This window comes from Geotrypetes seraphini, chromosome 4 (genome assembly GCF_902459505.1).
Source record: "Geotrypetes seraphini chromosome 4, aGeoSer1.1, whole genome shotgun sequence".
NCBI classification, from domain to species: Eukaryota; Metazoa; Chordata; class Amphibia; order Gymnophiona; family Dermophiidae; genus Geotrypetes; species Geotrypetes seraphini.
The window spans coordinates 49,260,001-49,268,343 of NC_047087.1; the positions used below are offsets into that span (position 1 = coordinate 49,260,001).

The 8,343-nt window shown below is 43.2% G+C and overlaps 1 long non-coding RNA gene across 2 annotated transcripts in view; it reads left to right on the forward strand.

The window, feature by feature from the left end:
• The window catches only part of LOC117358853, a 34,270-nt gene extending 26,476 nt beyond the window's left edge, over window positions 1–7,794 (forward strand). The window contains exons 1-3 of one of the 2 annotated variants that reach the window (XR_004539108.1): window positions 1,441–1,763; window positions 2,500–2,646; window positions 7,737–7,794. This is a non-coding gene — a long non-coding RNA (uncharacterized LOC117358853). Of the gene's footprint in view, window positions 1–1,440; window positions 1,764–2,499; window positions 2,647–7,736 lie in introns of those variants that run through there. The other variant, XR_004539109.1, reaches the window with a different exon arrangement.
• Window positions 7,795–8,343: the final 549 nt, after the last annotated feature.

Genomic DNA, 8,343 nt, shown 5'->3' on the forward strand with positions numbered 1-8,343 from the left:
CTGCACCCAGGGCAGACCATTCCCCCACTTGCCTGCCCTTTGGTATGCCACTGCCCCAGTCCAATATCAGGCATTGTTGAGAGATCCTACCAGCCAGTCTACCTGCTGGTTGGCTCTTCTCAGCATCTAATCTTTTCATCCTCTCCTCCCCCGATCGGCATCTTTTTCCATCCCCCCCCCCCCCACACACACACATCTATCTTTAGATTGGTTAATGGTGGCAGTGATTCTCAGTATTGTCCTGCCGACCCTGGCACTTCTAATCACTGTGGCCCATCCCAGCTGAAACAGGAAGTTGTCAGAGAGGGTGAGCCACAGTGGAGAGAAGCACCGGGTTTGGCAGGGCCGCTCTGTGAATCACTGCTATCGGCAACAAATCTGAAGATAGATGGGGGGGGGAAGAAAAAAATGTTGATTTGGGGGGGGGACAGGGTGAAAGGATTAGATGCTGGGAAGGGGAGCGATAGAGAGAACCGACCAGCAGGAAGGCTGGCTGGCAGCAAGATGTCACTCCCTCTAGAGTGCCACCTGAGGCCAACGCCTCATATGGCCACCCATGTGTTGAGTCTTCATCTCCATGCAAGTGGGAGAGTAATGGACTTTGAGGCCCACAGACTGTGCCATGCACTCCTGTCCCCTCAGATACTGAGACTGAGGTGTCTCAGGATGAGAAAGTAAAGCGCATGACCCATAAACCAGCCTTCTGTCCTAAGTGCCCTAATCTCCTCAGTATTAAAGTACAGGAACACAGGTGGGGGGAGGGAAACTTTCAAAGCTCAGATAAAGTAAAGCCTAAGCCAGGGGACCACTCCAGTCGGGTTTTCAGAATTTCCCCAATGAATATGCATTGAAAGCAGTGCATGCACATAGATCTCATGCATATTCATTGGGGAAATCCTGAATAATCCTGGATTCAGCCCTCAAGGAGGGACTTTGGGGACCCCTGGCCTAAATTAAACAAGAGCTGTATACTTCTTGACCAGAGAGGGAGCCCATGAACCCAGAACCTTGCCCCACAGTCTGGAAGTGTGGGGCAGGTGGACAACCTGGTTAGAGGTGAAGAGGCAGAAGGAGCAGAATCTCATGCTGCTAAGAGTCACACAGCCAGAGACTGCAGAAGCCATGGAGATAGGCAGTAGGGCCTCCCTGGAGAACCAGGAGCTTGAGGCAAGCACAGCACAATCTATAGAGATAATGCACAGGAGAAAGCCATGGAGGTCTGCTAAGTCAAGGCAAGTGTTTTGATTGGGACGTAATACTGTGCTGTTCATCTGTCCTAACCTGAGACTGGGAGAAGTTAAAAGAGATGGGCTGAGGTCACTTTATAGGAAGAAAAATGTTTCAGAAGGGTTTTATTTTCTTCAGCTGTTTTTGAAACCTAACAGTGGTAGAGTTTGGGAGAGGGTCTGTTAAGTCAGGGTGGGGGCAGATGGCTGTGTGCAAACACAAGAATACAGACCCCACAACTCTCCCATAGCACTGTTTGTGCTAGTGTGTAGCCAAGTGTTCAAAAAGGCTACTATTGATTGGCTGTTAGCATAACGAGTTTTTGTGCAAGAGGAGTAACTAACAGGCTAAGAGAGCCAAGGAGGAACTGTTTGCTGCCTGGACTGTTTGACATTGAACTTTGAGCACTGATTTGTTTTTACCTTTTGTGTTCCACCAGGGTGGTCTGCACAGCCTCCTTGTAAGGGAAAGGAATGGGGACTTGTATACCGCCTTTTTGTAGTTTCACAACCCCAATCAAAGCGGTATACATACAGGTACTTCAAGCATTTTCCCTGTCTGTCCCAGTGGGCTCACAATCTGTCTAATGTACCTGGGGCAGTGGAGGATTAAGTGACTTGCCAAAGGTCACAGGGAGCAGCGCAGGGTTTGAACCTATAACTTCAGGGTGCTGAGGCTATAACCACTGTGCCACACTCTCCTCCCTTGCCTAATGGAAGGGAAGAACTGCGTAGCCCTTTCAGGACCAAGGGATATATTTGTCCCATAACTTTAAAATCCTATCAATTTTGATTGGGATAGTCTACAGTTCTAAATTTGATATGTACGGATTCCATATGATACTGCCTTTATATAAACAAACTGGTTCCGACATTCATTCATTAGCGTCGTTGCTAGATTGACGAGAAGATTCACTTGCCACACTGTCCATAAGCCAGAAATGTGATTTTTTTAAATAAAAATAATGATATTTCACAAAAAAAATCAATTTTTTGGCATCTGCAAGCCCTTTTTACCATAAAAATATCGTCAAAACCACAAAAATTGGCCTACGATCCTTATGGTCCTGAAAGGGTTAAAGACTATTCCACTGACTAGGAAAGTAGGAACTTTTGACTTATGGACCCTGTTAAGCCAGGGGAGTGTGCAGTCTTCATTGTGGTTTTAAGAAAGGAGAAGATTGCCTGAAGGGACTGTAGATCCTAAATAAAGTATTATCCCCTGAAGATGGGAGTATTCTGACATTTGTTTGTTTTTTCTTTTCTTTGACAGCTTGAAATGTCTTTCACTGAAGGACTAACTCACCTTAAGGATACTGAGGGAATGAAAGTATCTGTGTTAAACCACCAGCAGCTACTTCCGTAATGAAGAGCTTTAATTCTGCCACCCGCCAGCCCTGGACCCTTACCTTCAGGACTGGTCAGTGACAACTTAAGTTCAATGCATTTCTTTGGTTAGCTCAGGTGGGGAATAGAGAGGGGAGTTTAGGGATTAAAAAGGTTGAGGGGTGGAGAAATGGAGCAGAAAGAGGTGAGTGTGAGATGGGTTGAGTCTTTGGTAAAAGAGAAGGAATGAGATAAAAGGGTATGGAGGGGAAAGTTTAGGGTGGCAAGAGGGGAAGATTGATGGGAGTGAGGGTTAGGGCATTATAGAGAAAGGCCTATTTATTTATTTTAAAATATTTCCCACACTATCCTACCGCTCTAGGCAGGTTCCTAAACAAACATACAGAATGCAGATTGATGCACTTAAAACCAGAAACAAGTTAACACACAGAAAAATAAGACTAAAGAACATGAAAGTCATCAGAATGGAAAAATTTTCAAGAATAAATAGGCTTTCTATTGTTTCCTGAGATAAGTCACGGAACTAATCTGGCAGATTTCAGTATGGAGAAAATTCCATATAGCTTTTCAACAGCACAGATATGCAAAATATCTGTACCATAAAAAAAAGAAAAAAGCACAATAGCCCCGAAAATGATGGCCCTCCCTCCCTGATGAACCAGCACCACAAAATGGCTCCCCGCACCTGCGAAAATGGCAGGAGGGATGCCCACTCCCTTCTGCCAATGTAACTCCTCTTCCCCCATGGCAGCAATAGGGCAGGAGGAATGCCCACTCCCTCCTGCTAATGCGACTCCCCCCCCCCCCCCCCACACACACACACAGCAGTGATATGGCAGGAAGGCTGTCCACTCCCTCTTGCCACCAAAGGCCCACTGCTATGCCAGGTGCCTCCTAGCATCCTCTATCCTCCCCCTTCCCCCTGAAAAAAAGCAGGAGGGATGCCCATTCCCTCCTGCCACCAGAGCTCCCCTGCCATCCCCCGAACCCCCCTCCTCCAATACCTTCTCAGAGACAGAGCAGGACAGAAGCTCAGTCCATCCTGCTCATATGCTCGCCACTCCAGAATGGCGGGACTTTCCTTCCCGGGTACATCATGTGATGCCAAGTGAGGGGCCTAAGGCCCTGATTGGCTCAGGGCCTATCAGGGCCTTAGGCTCTTCCCTCTGTATCCCAGGATACAAGGGGGAGAAGTCTAAGCCAATCAGGCCCTTTGTGCAAATCATTTGCATGCAAACTTGATAGCGCATCAATTGCTGTTGGAGAATCAGCCAGAGAATCGTCCCAACAGCGATCGAGTCGGTATCTTTAGTGCATCTAGCCTTAAGTCCTTTTGAGAATCGTACCTAGTGGCGCCTAAGACTTTCTCTGCCCCTAAACATGCCTACTTTGGTGTTAGGAGCCCATCTTTTGTAGAATCACACCTAAAAAGATATCTCCCAATTCATTTTTTTTCAATTATGAGCTTGTTAAAGCTCATTATTGAAGCCAATTTACTAATTAAATTAGGTGCCTAACTTTAGGTGCCTCATACAATTTCCTCCATAGCGCTGACTATAACTCATTCATTGGATAGATATCTAAACAAGTTAGGATTTCTATATTTTGTGGTCCAGCTTGCGCAGATAGAGTTTTACCTCATGCAAAATTGTCATTTCTTTAATAAGACATTAACTATTTTTTCTGAGGCCCTACAAGTACCTACAAATCTAAAATGTAGCCCTGCAAAGGGTTTGAGTTTGAGACCACTGGTATAAATGAACGGAGCTTTGAAGCAGTTTAGGAGTGGTACTTTATTCTAAAAAAAACCTCGACCCTGAAGAAGGTTCAAATGAAACATGATCATGTCAGGAGAGGCAGAAAAAAATCCATAGTTAAAAGATAAGTGCAATATTTATTTAAGTAATTACTATTTAATTAATTAAAAAGTATAAAATTAAAAATGATCCAGTGATGCTATTGGCTCATGCTAGACATACTATTTGATGCATGACTACAGAGCCTGCTGAGAATCGTTTGAAAAAATATCAGTAACTGTTTAAGGGAGAAAATATTTGATTGTTGTATGATTTATCCCTATAAGTCAATACTGGAAAGTTATTAATCTTGGATTGCCAGCACAGTATATCATTGGTGCTTGAATAAGCTCCTGGTCTAGCACTGGACCACCTTGGCACTGCTTGGATTCTACCAGGGTGGTCTGATCAGATATTCAGCAGCAAGGTTAGAGCTCTTTAGCTTGTAAAAAAGAGACTGAGAGGCGATGAGATAGACATTTATAAAATCATGAGTGGGTTGGAATAGTTAAATAGAAAACCTTGTAATCAAAACCAAAACAAGAGAGCGTTCCCATGAAACTTCTTCGAGGGAGTAAACAGGTGGATAGACAAGGGCGACCCGGTCGACATTATATATCTGGGTTTTCAGAAGGCGTTCGACAAAGTTCCACATGAACGACTACTTCGGAAAATTGCAAGCCTTGGAATCGAGGGTGAAATACTCACGTGGATTAAAAACTGGCTGGAACATAGGAAACAGAGAGTGGGGGTAAATGAACAATACTCGGACTGGAAGAGTGTCACCAGTGGGGTGCCGCAGGGCTTGGTGCTTGGACCCGTGCTCTTCAACATCTTTATAAATGATCTGGACATTGGTACAACATAGAAACATAGAAATAGACGGCAGATAAGGGCCACGGCCCATCTAGTCTGCCCACCCTAATGACCCTCCCCTACCTTTGCCTAGTGAATAGATCCCACGTGTCGATCCCATTTGGCCTTAAAATCAGGCACGCTGCTGGCCTCAATCACCTGCAGTGGAAGACTATTCCAACGATCAACCACCCTTTCAGTGAAAAAGAATTTCCTGGTGTCACCTCGTAGTTTCCCGCCTCTGATTTTCCACGGATGCCCTCTTGTTGCCGTGGGTCCCTTGAAAAAGAAGATATCTTCTTCCGCTTTGATGCAGCCCGTGAGATACTTGAACGTCTCAATCATGTCCCCCCCTCTCTCTGCGCTCCTCGAGTGAGTATAGCTGCAGTTTGTCTAACCATTCTTCGTACGGGAGATCTTTGAGTCCCGAGACCATCCAGGTGGCCATTATCTGAACCAACTCCAGTCTCAGCACATCTTTGCGATAATGTGGCCTCCAGAATTGCACACAGTATTCCAGGTGGGGCCTCACCATGGTGAGGTGATTACATTTGCGGACGATACAAAGTTATTCAGAGTAGTGAAGACACAGGGGGATTGCGAAGATCTACAAAGTGACATAATCAAGCTCGAGAAATGGGCATCGACATGGCAAATGAGGTTCAACAGTGAAAAGGCCTAAGCTGCTTTTAGATACGTCTAAAACCCATTTTGATTATTGGCACTTGGATGACCTATCTTTCTGATTGTCCAAGTGCCAATTTAGGCAGGCTTTTAGATGTATTTTTATTTTGATTATGGGCCCCATAGTATAAATAAATCAGTTTAATTTATTAGCCAACCTTGTTCACAGAAGTGTTTTTGGATTTTTCTTGGGGGAAGAAGAGGGTGAACCCGACTGCTAGCACTTCTTTTCCCCAGGTGGAGGCACTGATTGTTAACTGAGTGAGGGACTGACGGAGACTGCCTTTTGGAACTCCATCCAGGTTGGGTCCTGGACTCAGAGTCACCCTGATGGGGGTATTACACTAACATTTATTTTGTCTTCCAGTCACTCACTCAAAATTCCCAGTCATACATGTAAAATTTAAATATATCAGGTGCTTTTTAGAATGTTTCTGCCCTTCCTTTATGTGTCTCTATGGTAAGAGCATGGGATTCAGGGATGGTGTCTGTCCATTCAGGACCTTTAAACTCACTGACAGTTTTCTGAATCATGTCATTCACTAACCAGCAATCTCAAAGCTATTCTTAATAATTTAACCTCAGAATTGGCAGTAAGCTTTTATTTCTGTTGTCAGTGTCCCTGAAGAATGGAACTAGAAAACTTATTGTTCTTTGTGCCAGGTTTTTGTTTTGTTTTACATACAAGAAGCTGACAGCTTCACATCTTTCAATTTTCTTTTTTTTTCTTTGAATGTTTTTTTTATTGACATTGACAGTCTCAAATACATTTTCTAATCAACCTCATAGAGACAATTTTCTTAGTAACTTCAAACTTGACAGAGAGGGGCATTTTTTTTTTAATATGTATAAATCTTTATTCATTTTTAAAAGCCAACATAACGTGCAACAGGTTAACAAACAATTAATACAATAAACAGCACTCATTACATCAAATCTATATATATAAAATCGGAGGTATGTATGTGTGTATGTATGTGTGTGTGTGTGTGTGTGTGTGTATGTGCCGCGATCACGCAAAAACGGCTTGACCGATTTGAACGAAACTTGGTATGCAGATCCCTCACTACTGGGATGATATGTTCTGGGGGTCTTGCGGCCCACCTGCACACGTGGGCGGAGCTACAAACATAAAATCAGATTTCACCCATTCATGTCAATGGAAAAAATGTAAAAAGCTGCCATTCTCACAGTAATTCCAACTACCTGGGGTGATATGTTCTGGGGGTCTCGCAGCCCACCTGCACATGTGGGCGGAGCTACAAACAGAACATCAGATTTCACCCATTCATGTCAATGGTAAAATTGTAAAAAGCTGCCATTCTCACAGTACTTCAAATACGGCTTGACCGAATTGAACGAAACTTGGTATGCAGATCCCTCACTACCTGGGGTGATATGTTCTGGGGGTCTCGCGGCCCACCTGCACACGTGGGCGGAGCTACAAACAGAAAATCAGATTTCACCCATTCATGTCAATGGAAAGGATGTAAAAAGCTGCCATTCTCACAGTAATTCCAACTATAAAACACTTTCTATGACACTATAACCACTAGGGACATTGTTTCTATTCTACCACGGACACCATACATATAGAGTTTGTATGTTCTAACTGTGTTTGTAACTGTTTCCTTCATGCACCCCAGTTCATAATGTTATTACATTACATGAGTACTCACATATGCTGAACTAGGAACACAGGTTCCATTCTGAACCGGGAAAAAACTGCATGGAGTTTCTTTTCAACCTGAGTTTCCACATATTGAGTTGTTTAAATCAATACTGAAACTTTTGGATGCCACTTATTCCAACATATCTTCCTTTTCAGTTTAAGAGATTGCAAATTCCAGTGAGACTTGCATTCTTTATCACAATCAACAAATCACAGGGACAGACTATTACATACTGTGGAGTGGATTTAAGATCCCCCTGATTTTCCCATGGACAACTCTATGTTGCTTGCTCAAGGGTGGGTTCACCCAAGAATTTATATGTTCTTGTTCCTGGAGGTGAAACTAAAAATGTTGTTTATAATCAAGTTTTGTGTAACTTGTATTGTATTCATTTTGTCAAATATTTCACATTATAATTTGATTATTGTACTTTTTATAAAGCTGTTAAAAAATAATTTCATTCACCACTATAAAGTATCTTTATTTGAATCCATTTACAGTGTTATTGCTATAATTAAATACCCGTGCAACGCCGGAGCATCAGCTAGTGATATAATAAGTACATAACACCCCCCTCCGGCACCCTCCCACCCACTCTTCCTGGATGTGAGGGGCATTTTTGATATGATGTCCAAATCCAAGTATGGACTTTTGCAGAATTCACACAGAAATCCGGTAGTGGACAGGATCATTTTTTTTTTTTTTAAGTTCAATCTTTTTTTTTATTGTTTTAAATCAAACAATAGTTAACAAAAACAGATA